A 14515-nucleotide genomic window follows, 5' to 3' on the forward strand; every position below is an offset into this window, starting at 1 on the left:
CTGCTCTCTGTTCCCGACTACAGTGTAGCACGCAACAACCAACCACCTGCGAAACTCATTAGCTCGCAGCAAATTGGTTCCACATGTAGAGATGCACTCCCACAAATGGTGTGTCACATAAAGTGGAAAACTTGGCATGAAATTGTGTAAGGGGGGAAAAAATGTGGTAAACTGTGTGAGAAACGTTGTTGGACAGCAGCTCACTGAAAGGAGCGGTTTGGGTGTTGTATAGCTTTTCTAAAATTGATAAAAGTGATCCTGACAAGAGACAGTGTAAAACTTTAACTGCAACAGCCTTCAGTACAATAAATAGTATATAGTCGCTCCCTTTGAAAGAAAGAAGTGGTTACATTTAAGTGGTTGTTCTCATCTGCACACACTGTACAGTACAGGTGCAGAAGGTACAGTATGTTGTGTTTATATCAGTTGTCCTGTAATTTCTCCTTTAGAGGAACCTCCAATTACCTCATAAAGATATTCTATGGACCTTTCCTAAACCTTTGATTTCCTTATCTCGATGTGGGAGGTTTACTCCATTCAACAAAAAGGCCTAAATTACTTTCGACGCTGCTCTGTATTTTTGGATCTGGGGGAAGTTTTGCTATAAATCTATTAATCTTAAGGTATGCATTTTTGGGGGGAATTTATAGGTGACACAAGAGAGACTGATTAAGTTCAGTGGATTGCAATTTACCGAAAACCAATGGGAAAATCCCATCGCTTTTCATTTTAATTTTTACAGGGAAACCTTTGTGATGCTAACTTTTGGGTTGGCCTACAAAAAGACATCATCGCTGCACCACTTCAACCCCATCTGACATACAATATAACACAATACAATACGACACGATAATACTTTCTTGTCAGATCAAGTCAGACATTTTTATTGCATCACAGTAGATCCATTTGCAACATAAACAGGGATAAATATTTAAGACGAGAAACGAGAAAACTAAAATGTAACATACTATTACATCACTAAAGACAATATGTTCAAGACCCTTTACCACACATTCAACTTGAGGATTAACTCTATATTTAATTTTAGGATTGACTAGTGCTCAAAAGAGTGCTTCTGTCTAAATGTATTAAATCGTGGGTCCCTTGAATTGATGGTAACAATTCATATTCACTGGCATGACGTTGTATCCAGTCAAATGAATTCACAACACAGATTTTGATATAACTTGGACTGGACTTTTATGTGTAGAATCAGGGAAGTTCCCCTTTGAATCACTTAAGCTGCTGGTTTATCTTCAGGAGGAGCGTTGAGTCACCTATCTCCCCCATCTGATCATTGTTAGCATATTTATCCTTTTCCAACCCGACACCCACTCAGCCCACAGAGACCGATGACGCATTTACTCTACTACTAACGAACATGTCAGAAAGCCACCTGCACACATTATTCTACTATGATCGACAATATCTACGGTAATTGTTCTTAGTCAGGGCGTGACACATCAGCACAGATACATATTCAAGTCCTCGTGGTTGAAAACAAAAATTATATTCCAGTTACAACAGCTGTAGCACATTATTTATTTTGCACAAGCTTAACAGTTAAACTGAACCCATAAATATGTTAGGACAAAGCAGACCAGTAAAGTTTGATGATGCTTTTTGTTTTGTAGGCTATGTCCTTTTTATGTTCTTGCCGTGGTGGGATTTAATGAAGTACATTTAGTACTTTATTTAAGTACATTTTTTAGGTACTACTTGTACTTTAACTCATTACATTCATTTAAAGGGCCCATGTCATGGCCATTTCCACTGATCATAATTACATTGTTGAGGTATACTAAAATAGATTTATACTGTGCAATTTTCCAAACTCACATTGGTTTCGCATACAGCATCTCTGTCAAGCATGTGTATTCAGCAGTATTCACTCTCTCCACTAAACGACTCGTTGGAGCTCTTGCCCCCCCCTCCCTGTGAGCCTAGTGTGCTCCGATTGGTCAGCTCGGCCACTCTGTTCTGATTAGTCAACCACCAGAGAGGCTGCGCCCATGTCTAAACGGCTGCTCTCAGCCGAACATCAGTCTTATCATGGCGTCGGTACAGCCGTATATTTTATACGCCAACTAACCGAACTGTACCTACAACTGTTGTTATAGAAGAGTGTGACGGCCCCAGGGCCTTTGTCTTACGATGGGGTGGAGCTGAAGAGGCTAATCAGCGCGATCACGGACACCTGGCCGGAGCCGAGGTGCTAGCCAGCTGCCCGGAGTCAAACGGCGGCCCCTCTCTCTCTCCAAAGCAGCTCAGCGATCCTCTCCCCTGACCACCTATCTCTGCATTTACCACAATAAATGTGCCGTGGTTTTGTAAACTCGTGTATGTCTCCTTGTCTTTCCGTTGTGGCCTACGAGCCGGTCATAACAAAGAGTAAGTTATTTTTACCCGTTATAAACTACTACTGTTTGATGAGAAATCAAATCATGGTTTGCTATATATGAATGATATGTTATAGGAGCAAATAATTCAGGGAAGAAAGGATAGGCCTACTAAGTATTTCCATGAAATTTTATTTTTAGAAATGTACAAAATGAACGTAAATATACATATATATACACGGTATATCGTCAATTACTCCCCGTTGTCGGCATCTTGCCTATAGCAGCCGGGGCTTTTTAGGAGGATGCATCAGTGTGGTAGTCCAGTCATGTATTGTCCGGCAGGATCTGGCTGGACGAAATCAAATGCAAATCACAAAATATTAGAGAAACTTAGTTGTTTTAGATTCGTTAGTAGTAGTTGTGGTAGGAGTGTGGATCTATCTAATGAACAGCTTGCCTGCTAATATGCTAACCTAGCTTTGTTTACCTTGGTAGCTAACACGATATGAACGTTAGCTTGGAGGAACGGCAACTATAATGGAGTGTAATAAAACTACTATGAACAAAAGCTAGTGGTTCATATTAGACTAGCAATAACGTGTTTATAATTGCAATATTATACGGGTATTCTGCTACGTTCGGTCATACATTGTAACTTGCATGAATACATTGTTTTGCGCTAGCATACAGCTAGCCTCGTTAGCTATACATGCAGTATGTACATGTACTGTCACAATGTACGGTAAATCACCCGGAGTATACTGTATGAGTATTCCGTGTGTGTGTGACTGCAGACATTCTCCTGCCATGACAAACATGTAAGGCCATCTGCTGACATTGTAGTTGATATATTTAAACGCTAGCAACGTAGCATAACAAAAATGTTTTTCCGACCAAACTAAGGTCTACTGTAGCTCCGTCGGTTAGATCGGTAGCATTCACGCTACGCCAGCTATAATGTAATTACGTTTCGCGACTGACCGTACGGTAAATCACCAGGAGTATACGGTCTATGACTATTTCGTGTGTGAATGCAGACATTATCCAGCTATGAGGAACATGTATGTAAGGCGATCTGCTAATATTGGAGTTGATATATGGAAACTCTAGCAACTTAGTTAGCCCAGTTAGCACTATGTCAATGACTTAGGAGTCCGGTTTACACATTTAACCAGTCGTGGTAGATACCTTGTTTGATAAATACACAAATAACAATGCAAACTTACAGGTTGTGTACCCGAATCTTCCCCTGCTCCAAACGGTCCAAACAAGCTGTGCATATCCGGCCTCAAACTGGGCAATGTTTTGGAAGCTTTCGTCTGTGAAATGCCGGTTCTTCGAACCTCTGAAGGAACAGTGTTAAAAAGAAATTTCAACCACTGACTTCGTCGTGGTTCTTCCGTCGGTAGGACAAACAGCTCAGATTTCTCCTCACATTTCAGGAAACAGGTCCTTGGCAGTGGCATGACTGGATCGATTGTGAACTGAACCAGAGCTTCCAACAGTAAATGTTAGGCTGGCAGAGGGTGCGGCCAGCGCCGCTGGGTGTGGCCATAGCTCTTCGGGATTGGTCCATTTCGTTCCGGGTACCGCATGACATCAGGCCGTACCCGGAACTAAATGGAAGACTCAAATGGGCAGTGACGTATCTCCAACGAGGCGTTTTGGGGAGGTATTTTCTGTGTTAGAGTTTTACTCGCTACAGGGTGTACTTTGAGGGTTTTGACTCTGCACACCGTTTACATGCATAAAAACCTTCATAACACACAAGGGGACGGGTAATAACCGTAAAAGCATGACATGGGAGCTTTAAGGCAGATGCTATTTACACCCGGTGTCCGTAGCTAACAATGCTATTTACACCCGGTGTCCGTAGCTAACAATGCTATTTACACCCGGGTGTCCGTAGCTAACAATGCTATTTACACCCGGTGTCCGTAGCTAACAATGCTATTTACACCCGGGTGTACGTAGCTAACAATGCTATTTACACCCGGGTGTCCGTAGCTAACAATGCTATTTCAACATAGTCTCACGGCATTTCGTGTTATAGTCGCGAAATTAAACTATTGATTCGTGTTCACCAACACGATTTTTGCATTTTTTTCGTTTCACACAGAACGATTTTAAAAGCAATGTAAATAATAACAAATTTGAAGGAAAAAAAGATTTAAAAAAAATACAGATTTCAGTATTCTGGCACAGAACGATTTTAGCAGCAATGTATTTCTATTGGTAGTATGTTTCGTGCCTGCACCAAATAATAACAAATAAAAAACACATTTATTTTCCTCGCGGACGGCAAAAAAACTCCGACATTATACAATTTAAAATAAAAGGGTTAGGGTTAGGCTTAGGGTAAGATATTGAGTAAGAAAATGTTTTTATGAACCACACAGCTTCTGGTCTTCCAAGACCCGACCGGACAAAAAGACGTGGTGCAGGCACGAAAATACTACCAACCAATAGAAATACATTGCTTTTAAAATCGTTCTGTGTGACACAAAAAAAATGCAAAAATCGTGTTGGTGAACACGAATCAATAAATTAAATAAATGTCGTGACTATAACGGGCCGTCTTCACGGCAGCGTTAAAAAAATCTTGGAGGTGGGCGTATCTGAAGCTTGAGGATTTTTTGCGAGCAACCAATCACATGAATCTCCCGCCCGCGACATACGAAGCAAAAAAGCCCGAAGTAAACTGGATATAAACTCCCCAAAACAGGCGAAAACATACCACTGTCTCTGCCACCTCCCTCCATGCCTGGCTCCTCCGGTTTATATCCCGGTAGGTCTGGTCATAAAGCACCGGGTGATTGATTCGCTACCGCTAATTTCTCCTCCATTTTTTGGAATATGAGGAAATGATCTGCGGGATATCTCTCCCAGCATACACGCCGTTTGATTGGCTAGAGCTTGAACTGTCAGATTTGCGTACACGGGATTTGATTGGCTGACGCTTCCTCCTCAGCTTCAAAAGTTGAACATTGTTCAACTTTGGATCTTGAAAATCCTGAGAATCTCCGCTCGCCTGCCCACAATGCATTTCGGCGAAAGCGAAAAAAAGTGACGTCACCCCATTCAAAGTGAATGGGCAGAAGCGTTTCAAGATTTTTTAACGCTGCCGTGGAGACGGCCCGTAACACGAAATGCCGTGAGACTGGGTTGGCTATTTACACCCGGGTGTCCGTAGCTAACAATGCTATTTACACGGTACCCGGTGTCTGTAGCTAACAATGCTATTTACACCCGAGTGTCCCTTGCTAACAATGCTATTTACACCCGGGTGTCCGTAGCTAACAATCAGGGACAAAAAACACCTGTGCTATATTGTGAACATGGCTGTAAGGAAATAAATGTCCCACAGACCCCCCTGATGAAAGGGGGTTAATTAATCTGCCACAACAGTTGGAAAGAAGTTATGAGAAGAGATTCATTTTAGTATGTTTATTTACAAAATACCACAACAGTGACTAAAAAAAATCAATTATGTAATTGTGCCCCAATCAGTCTATTTAATATGTACCCCCTGAGGCTCTTCATGTGGTCCTTTTAGCAGGGCTTCAGCATCCTGAAAGACACAATTACACATGTCTTTACAATATACAGTAGACATGTCATGCCCCACCCTTGTGTGGCTTTAAGTTGAACAAAACAAACATATAGACTCAATAAAAAGGCACTTTTAAAATCTGTGCTTTTAAAAACAGTACTTTCCATCAGCACAAAAAGGCCGCAGCTTCAGCCATCCTGCTGTTTGCCAACCGGGACTTATTGTAGGGTCTATCCATCCAGAAACTCCCCTGTTGAAGCGCCTCCGGACCGCCGTGAAACCCCCTTTTGTGCCATGAAGTAAACATCGTCATGAAGTGACGTTTTTTTTTGGGGGGGTGGGTGTAAATAGCCGAATAGCTGCCGTGTGTCTATTTTCACCTGGTGTGCAAATAGACCCTCCGTTAATTTAAAATGCCCTGTTTATACATTTTAAAAGCAAATATTGTACTTTTTACTACATTAATCTGACATCTTTAATTACTTAAATTAAGATGGTTAGCTAATAAGATAAGATATACTTTATTGAAATGTTTCAATTACAGCAGCATGTAAAACAAGTATTGCAGATAATAGAAGTAGAAAATAAACACATTTATGATATAAACATCTCAAAATAGTAGATAAAACAGAACGAAAAGATGAAATAGTTGAACATGAAGAAATCTATTATCTATTATACAAAAAAATGAACTATGCTTTATTGTTAAAGGTTAAGATATCCAGCAGCAGTAAATATAGCAATTCAAATGTGCTCAACATTTGTCAGCTGTGATGGACACGCTCATGAGTTAATAATCATAATCCAGTTGCATGTTTAATGATTCTGAAAAGGGTCATTAAGCATAACATAAGTACTTTTACTTTTGGTACTTGTATATTTGAATGCCAATACTTTTGTTCTTTTACTTAAGGTTTTGAATTCAGGACTTTACACATTATTTTAACAATTTAGTATTGCTAGCGTTCTTATTCAGGTTTCAGTGTTCATTTTCAATGATTATGCAGCATCCTAGTGTTGAACCTGTACACTGATGTTTTTCAGAAGAGATAAATAGGTTGTAAGGAACCAATGTATTATGTTAACGTACCATTTTAAAATGTTTTCAAGCTTTTCAAGTGAGTTATGTAACTCGCCAAGAGTGAGGGCAGTAACTCTAAACCATATGGAAACAACTGTAAACAGCACGGGTGGTTTCACTAAATGTAGCCCAGTGGGCCTTTTAAATGTAAATTACAATGAGTTCATTTGAAAGAGTAACTTTTCTCCCCTGGGGATCTGTAAGTGTTGGGGATCTGTAAGTGTTGCAGTGTAAAGGATTTTTTTGATTAAAAGGCCTCCTAACCAAAACTTAAAGAGGCCCTATTATGCTTTTGGGGGGTTTTCCCTTTTATGTAGTGTGTTAATATGTTTTTGTGCATGTCAATGATCTGCAAAGGCAAACAAGTTTATCTCTCACACTCCCCGCCCCCCCCTGCCTGAAACACCTCCATTGGATTCCTTTGTTTACTTACCATAACATAATGACATTACTATGTAACACGTGCACTTTTATTGGCTAGCGCTCCAACACATTGTACGTGATGGGCTAAGGGGCGGGACATCTCTAAGCGGTTGGCCAATCACGACAGAGCCAGCCAGCTAACCAATCAGAGCAGACTGGGCTTTGGTTTCAGACAGAGGGTGAAAAGAGGTGCTGCAGCACAGGCAGTATGAGAAAAATAAAGAGCTTTTTGAACATGAAAGCATGTAAACATGTCAGAGTAGCGGCACAAATTACAAATGAGAACCTGACAATTAGTCTAATACGTCCTCTTTAAGCTCTGGCCGGCAAAATGAAAAACCAATGCGTTCCATTAATCTGCATGGTTGGAGATTCCAAATGTGCTGCATAATGTGGCACTCAATTAGGACAAACACAGAACACTAATAGTGTTGAAAAGCAGGGGTAAATTCACACAAGATGGACATCAAATTGATAAAATCTGCATCATCTCTAAGACACATTTTAACAATACTGGATTCAACCATATTTCCAATAACCAGACCTTATAACTACATCAAGAAAAAAGATGACAGATGGTAGTCTTCATCTTTTAAAAGAGTCTTCCAAGTGCGCACACACACAAATGCTCGCGTGGCCAACAAACTCTGTTCCATTAATCTCAACTCCCACATCTGACTGCGTCTCTGCACGGCGGTGACACTGACCACAGCTGTAATGAGAACAGCCGTAAGGAACAGACCTCTTTTCTCAGAGATGGATTCTTCCTCTGAAGTCAAACCGCATCAGAGACGATCTGGATACGAAAAACATGGTAATGTTAGATGCAAAAGAGGCCTGAAATCCTCACAGTCATCGGCAATCACTCAAGAGTAAAGAGGAAAAGTCCTTTGGTTGCTTCCTCCAAAGTGGAAGGGATTTGAATACATGTGTGGAGTTAAATTCCTACAGGAGAGAAAAAGTGGAGTTTTCCAACCATCTTGCAGTTAGTAAGATCTCAAAGTGTTAGTTTGGCCTTTACTGAGAAAGTCAAAGTCAAGTGCAAAAACATGTTAGGGCTTGGGGTTTAACAGATAACATGCAACAGGATTACTATCAGGATACACTGAAGAGTAACGGTATTCCCTTACCGTTACATGAAAAAAGACATAATCAGATTACTGTCACATTTCTAACAATTTGGGATGAGCAGGATTACAATGTTACTAAAAAGAGCATTCAGTGTTTGTTGTAAAAGGAGCAGATTTGATCTCTTCTTTGTTAGCTGTACTATTCTGTAGGCTAATATTTTAGATTGTGAATCTAGACGCCTAGCGCCTGAATTTACTCTTGCTTTTCTTGCAAGTAAAAAGTAAAAAGTTGTCACCAGTCTTTTTCTTGAGATGTCAAACTTTTCTAAGGTTATATTGTTCTGTTTACAGGTAATTAGTCATTCTAAAGAAAACCTCGTAACCGTGATTTTTTCAATAAAAATAAGGATTTAGGATGAAACCATCTCACTCTTCTTATAGTAAGTATCTAAAGTTCCTCTCCTGCTGAGGCGATGACTTATGATAGCAGATTTTTCTCTGAGCAGTGACGGCTGTTATTCATCGGTTTAACAGTTCATAACACAGAGATACATCGCCTACAAACAGTACAATCTGCTAAGCAAGCAGAAAGTAATGGGGGTGGAATTCATCCAAGAAGCCAGCTTTGATATATCCCAGAGTAATAGTTAAACCAGAGAGCAGCTTTTACAATATGAAGGATAGCTGCCAGGTGTGATGAAGAGGAGGGAAATGTACGATAGCACAAAGCCATGAAAAGGCAGCAAGGCAGAAAACATTTTACTGCATTAATAACACTTAAATTGGTCGTCTACAGGCAACAGTTTGATACTCAATATGGGGATAGTTTCGAGATGAAAGGCTGATTCAGCATGAGTTTAACTATTACGAGTGGTGTAAAGTAACTAAGTTCATTTACTGAAGTACTGTACTTAAGTACAATTTTGAGGTATTTGTACTTTACTTGAGTATTTCAATGTAATGCTACTTTGTACTTCTACTCCACTACAATTCAGAGGAAAATCTTGTACTTTAGTCCACTACATTTATCTAGTAATTTATTTGCAAACTAAAGTCTTAAATCAGACTTTAGTTCCACCTGGAGTAAATTCACAAGCTACCCTGCAGTATACAAAGTCATTCAAACTAGCTGCACCTTTACCAGCTTTGAGAACACTTTAATGATCAATCATTATCAAACATATCATATATATTATTCTGAAATGGACCAATCTGCACGACGACTACTTTTACTTTTGATACTTTAACTATATTTTGATGCTAATACTTTTGTATTTTTACTTGAGTAACATTTTGAATGCAGGACTTTTACTGTAACAGAGTATTCATACACTCTGGTACTTCTACTCAAGTAAAAGATCTGAGAACTTCTTCCACTTTAGTCTGTATAAAGACAACTATTTTCTGGTTTTATAGGGAAATATGAGGCGCTAATATTCACTTTAGACAGTCTCCAGTTATACAGTCTTGTAACAGTAATACAAAATGGTTAAATTCCTTTGTCTCTTGTATTATTGGTAATGCATATATTAAAATTGTGTGAATGAGGACATTTTAATGTTTCAGTCTAAACCACAATGCCTTCCAGTTTAATTACTCCCTCTGTGTATACACAAAACAAACACAAGTACAAATTATATTTTACTGCAGCCCCCTCTCCAATTTGGGTGTTTGAAAATGTTTAAATGCCGTTCTGAATCCATGCCATATGGTGATTTTGGACGAGGATAGTTTAATGATCATGTTTACAGAACAAAATATTTACAATTTAAATCGTTTTATGGTCATTTTTTATGGCCAGATGTTGTGCTGTATGTTTCTAAGGCGATGTATTCGGAAGAAGAGGTGAACGGATTTATAGTTTCTGGAAGTCTTTGTATCAAAAACATTTGAGTTAAGGGTAAACATCCAGATGTAGAAAAGCAACAGACTGCATAACACAAGGTCATTGGCTCCATGTCAATGAAAAAGCCACGCTACGGAAAAGACAAGGAAACTTGAAAAGTGTGGAGACATGTAAACAAAGTTACAATGATGTACGAGTCCTCTTTGGCTCAATCAACTTTAGAGAATGTTTAAGACGTTTTGGCTAATATACCATTTAGCTTTACATGCAGATAGACGTTAAGCGCAATGTAACAAGCCTGTGTAAACAAGTCTTTGTGCTGACAGATACTCCATCAGTGTTGGCTCAGTTTATTCAAGACAGATACGGAGTAAATTCTGTCCAAGATGTGGAGAATCTTCTGTCCAAGAGACGTTCTGTCCCCATCCGGCTAATGAAAAGCTGCCAAGGTGGAGCCTGATGGGATGAAGGGAAACAGCATCTGAGTCAACAGAGTGCGTTGAAACTGCACTTTAGCTCTGGAACAAAACAGTGTCATAAAACTTTGGAAATTAAAACAGTACTAGATACGTAATACAGAAATACAGGTTACTTTTCAGAATCAGAGTTAAGTCGTATCAAATGTCTGCAAAATCCTCCTAATGGTTCTCTGGGTATCATTTCATGGGACTCCTTTTCTATCAGAGTTTTATTTTTGTCTTATAAAAAGACATGTGGGAGAGAATCTGGAGGGAACTTTGGGATTTAAGCCTTTTCAGACCATTTACATGCACAAAAACCTGTATAACACAGTAGAGGGAAGGGAAAACCCAAAAAGCATAATAGTCAGTTTCACAAATAGTGTCAGTAAAACGTCTAGCACTGTTACAAATTACTGTGACATAAATGTATTGGATAATCATAGAAAAGTCTCCAATTAGGCTTTCAGACCATGTATATTATACATATATATAAATACAAATTGTATTTTATTTCATTTTATCGCGACCTTTAAAGGTTGCGAGTGAAATATATTCAATATTCTGTGTTTTGGGTTTTAGACATATTGGATCACATAACTCATTCAGATTTAAAGGGATTTGGGTTTCAAGCAGCAGCTCAGAAATAACCTTCTCTCTCCTCTGCATACTGCTGACAGCGGGGATTACACATGACCATCAACGGTAAAACATGTTCAAAGAGAGAAAAAAAGGGTTTATAGAAAGCTGATGTTGTTTCTTCTTGAGATACGCTTCACATGTTTTGCAAGAAAGCCTTGACGTCTTCAACATTATTAAAAACAGCAGAGGCATCCTTATTCCATGGAAATGGATCAAGATTGATTGATTTGTCCACTACTATATCTTTCCTAATTTAATAGTTTTGACTTGAAAACATGTTTTATAGGAGGTGTACAAGCATATGTTCATGATCAGATCTGGAGGGTACATTCATCTTTTTTTCGTAGTAACTTATAAGCTTCTGAGAAAAAAGGATCTCGAAGCAATTTCGAAATATCGTGAAAACAAGATCATGAGAGTTTGAATCCTGGTGACGCAGATGCATGATTTGTGTGTGAATGTAAAGAAAGACATGAGGCAGCAGAACACACCTGGATCTGACCAATGTGGTACGGAAATAAAGCATTATTACCTTAAGTGCAGCAACTTTCTTTGTCATCATTAATGGATTACACAATTACATGAAAAGACATTGGAGCAGCAGGAAGATATTGATTCCAGATGAATGGAATTCACTTCTAACACTGAGAAAGGACCCGAGATGGGAGACCACCGACTTGGAGCGAATGTGTTGCCTTAAGTAAAAACACCTGATGTTATTTCTCTCAGAAAAAACAAAACTTTGCTTTTTAAACATTTATGGGATATACTAAAGCAAGAGAGGAGATGTAGAGCTGTAAACTAACAGACACGTTGAGTGTCCTAGGTCACCACATGGTTGTTCAGTGAGACCAAATGATACAATCTGGCAACAATTACTCAAACATCCGTCATAGGATGTCAGTGCGGCTAAACAGCCCAACAATGCTGGTGTCTTTCACTTCAAATTGTGAACTTTCTGTCCTTTTATCAGATATAAAGATATTAAAGCCTGATTGATTTACAACCACCAAAGAGGCTTTGACAGGAATGGATGTGGTGTCGTCCTGCAGAGAGGAGAGTGGCTTTAATTAAAACCAAGAGGCTTGAAAGCAGCCAGCGTTATAAAGCTCTGCCTCGCCGAAGCCTGGCGCCTGCGAGCTCAGCACAGCCAGCAATTTGTGTTTCATCTGCACCATCAGAGCAAAATGAGAAACATGGGTCCAAACATGTCGTATGAATAAAATGTAAAAGCTGGCTTGCAAAAAAAAAGATTTACAAACAGAGAGGTAATGATTCAATCAAGCTACACAGCACATTTGATGGAGATGGAAATGTACAAGGAGTACGTTATTATTCTTTTGTTGTCATTATCGCTGATCATACTACTACTACTTCTACTGATTTTTCAGAGATGCAAGTCTACAACTTTCCCCTAAACATTCAATTTAGATTTACCACTGCTGCCATTTCTTGGCCTACTGTTTATCATATATTTGTCTTCTTCAGAAGACTCATATATACAGTGTTTGTAAAGTGCTTCCTATTATTAAAGCAGATTCTGTTCAATCTCCAAAACAAGCACAATGGTGACATTTGAACATTAAAGCATGGAGACATGTCACAGAGGCATCAAAATAAAAAATGAACCTAAAAAGATTGCATAATAGGGCCCCTTTAAGTATAAAATGTAAGTACTTCCTGCACCACTGATGACAACATGTGGTGAGTTACAGCATACTGAAGCTTAGGCTTGAGTACAATACAAAAGGAAAGAGCACAATCATTAGCATGTCTGTTCTCAAGAGAAAGTTTTTGTTTGATAGATTGTGTAACCAACAGGTCGTTTGAGGACTCTGAACTGAAACAAATTAGTGCAGATGCTGCGTGAAACCCAGTGTTCAGTTGTTTTTGTTAACCATGCATGAAGATACAGATGTTTTTATTACAAGCATCACAAAATGATTCTCTCTATATTGAGGAACTCAAGAGTACAATAACTTGTTCATGTTAATGCATAATGCCACAGACACTTTAAAGGGGACCTATCATGCAAAATGCACTTTTTGATGTCTTTTATACATAAAGATGTGTCCCCGGTGTGTCAGGGAACTCACGCAGCGTCAGAAAATAAAACCCTCTCTCTTTTCCTCCGTACCCAAATCTCTAAAAACGGGGCTACAACGGAGCTGATCCAGATTTGCGTCCGATATGACGTAATATCGGAAATGTAGGCTGGTTTTACACCCACGGCCCAATTGGAAACGTTGGAAACAATGCCCGACTGTTTTGGACGTAATATGGTCGGTGTTTACATTAGCATCGCTAACACTCAGAGCTAACCTTTACTGCACAGAGCATGTGTGTGAAGAAGCAGGAAATAAAAAGGAACTCACCTTGTGGTATAACCGGCAAGAGAGAAAGCCTTTGAGCTCCATACTGTTTCAGAAATAATCCTTGATAATCCATGATATGGCGTTTCATCACGGCAGTATTTAGTTTAGACAGTAGCTGCCGGGTCCCGCATGAGCTCAGCCCCCTCCTTTTTTTTTTTAAAGCTTTATACCCAAAATCAGCACTTTTGAAACAGGAAGTGAAATAGAGGGATATGAGGCATGGCTAGAATGGGTGATCTGTTTGGTATTTTGAGCAAAACACTTCATAGACATGTTTTTTATATATTTTTATATATCTGAGACCTATGCTATTGCCTAAAAATAGCATGATACAGTAGGTGACCTTTAAGAATAGTTTTATTATGTTCCTTGACCCTCAAAACATGGATCTTATTTGTTCAGTTATCTGCAGTAATGGCTGAGATATAGTGAAAGTTTTTAGGGTAATAGGCGCACTCATTTGGAAAAAATATATATGTGGGACAATTTGCCAACTTTTTAACATAGCTAATCGTTTTCTACACAATTTTTACATTCTAGAAAAGCTGATTAGAAGTTTATTTCAGGGGGGTGCATGATACCCCCTTCTACCCACCCAACTAAATGTCATAATAAATGCAAGGGGTTTCCCCAGCAAGCCTTTGGTGTAACATGTGCAGTGTGATTTATAAAGTATGTTCTGTGGGTCTGACCCCTCGGCCTGAGCACCGCTTCCTGCTCCATAA

Source organism: Trematomus bernacchii, unplaced genomic scaffold (genome assembly GCF_902827165.1).
Source record: "Trematomus bernacchii unplaced genomic scaffold, fTreBer1.1, whole genome shotgun sequence".
In the NCBI taxonomy this organism is placed as follows: Eukaryota; Metazoa; Chordata; class Actinopteri; order Perciformes; family Nototheniidae; genus Trematomus; species Trematomus bernacchii.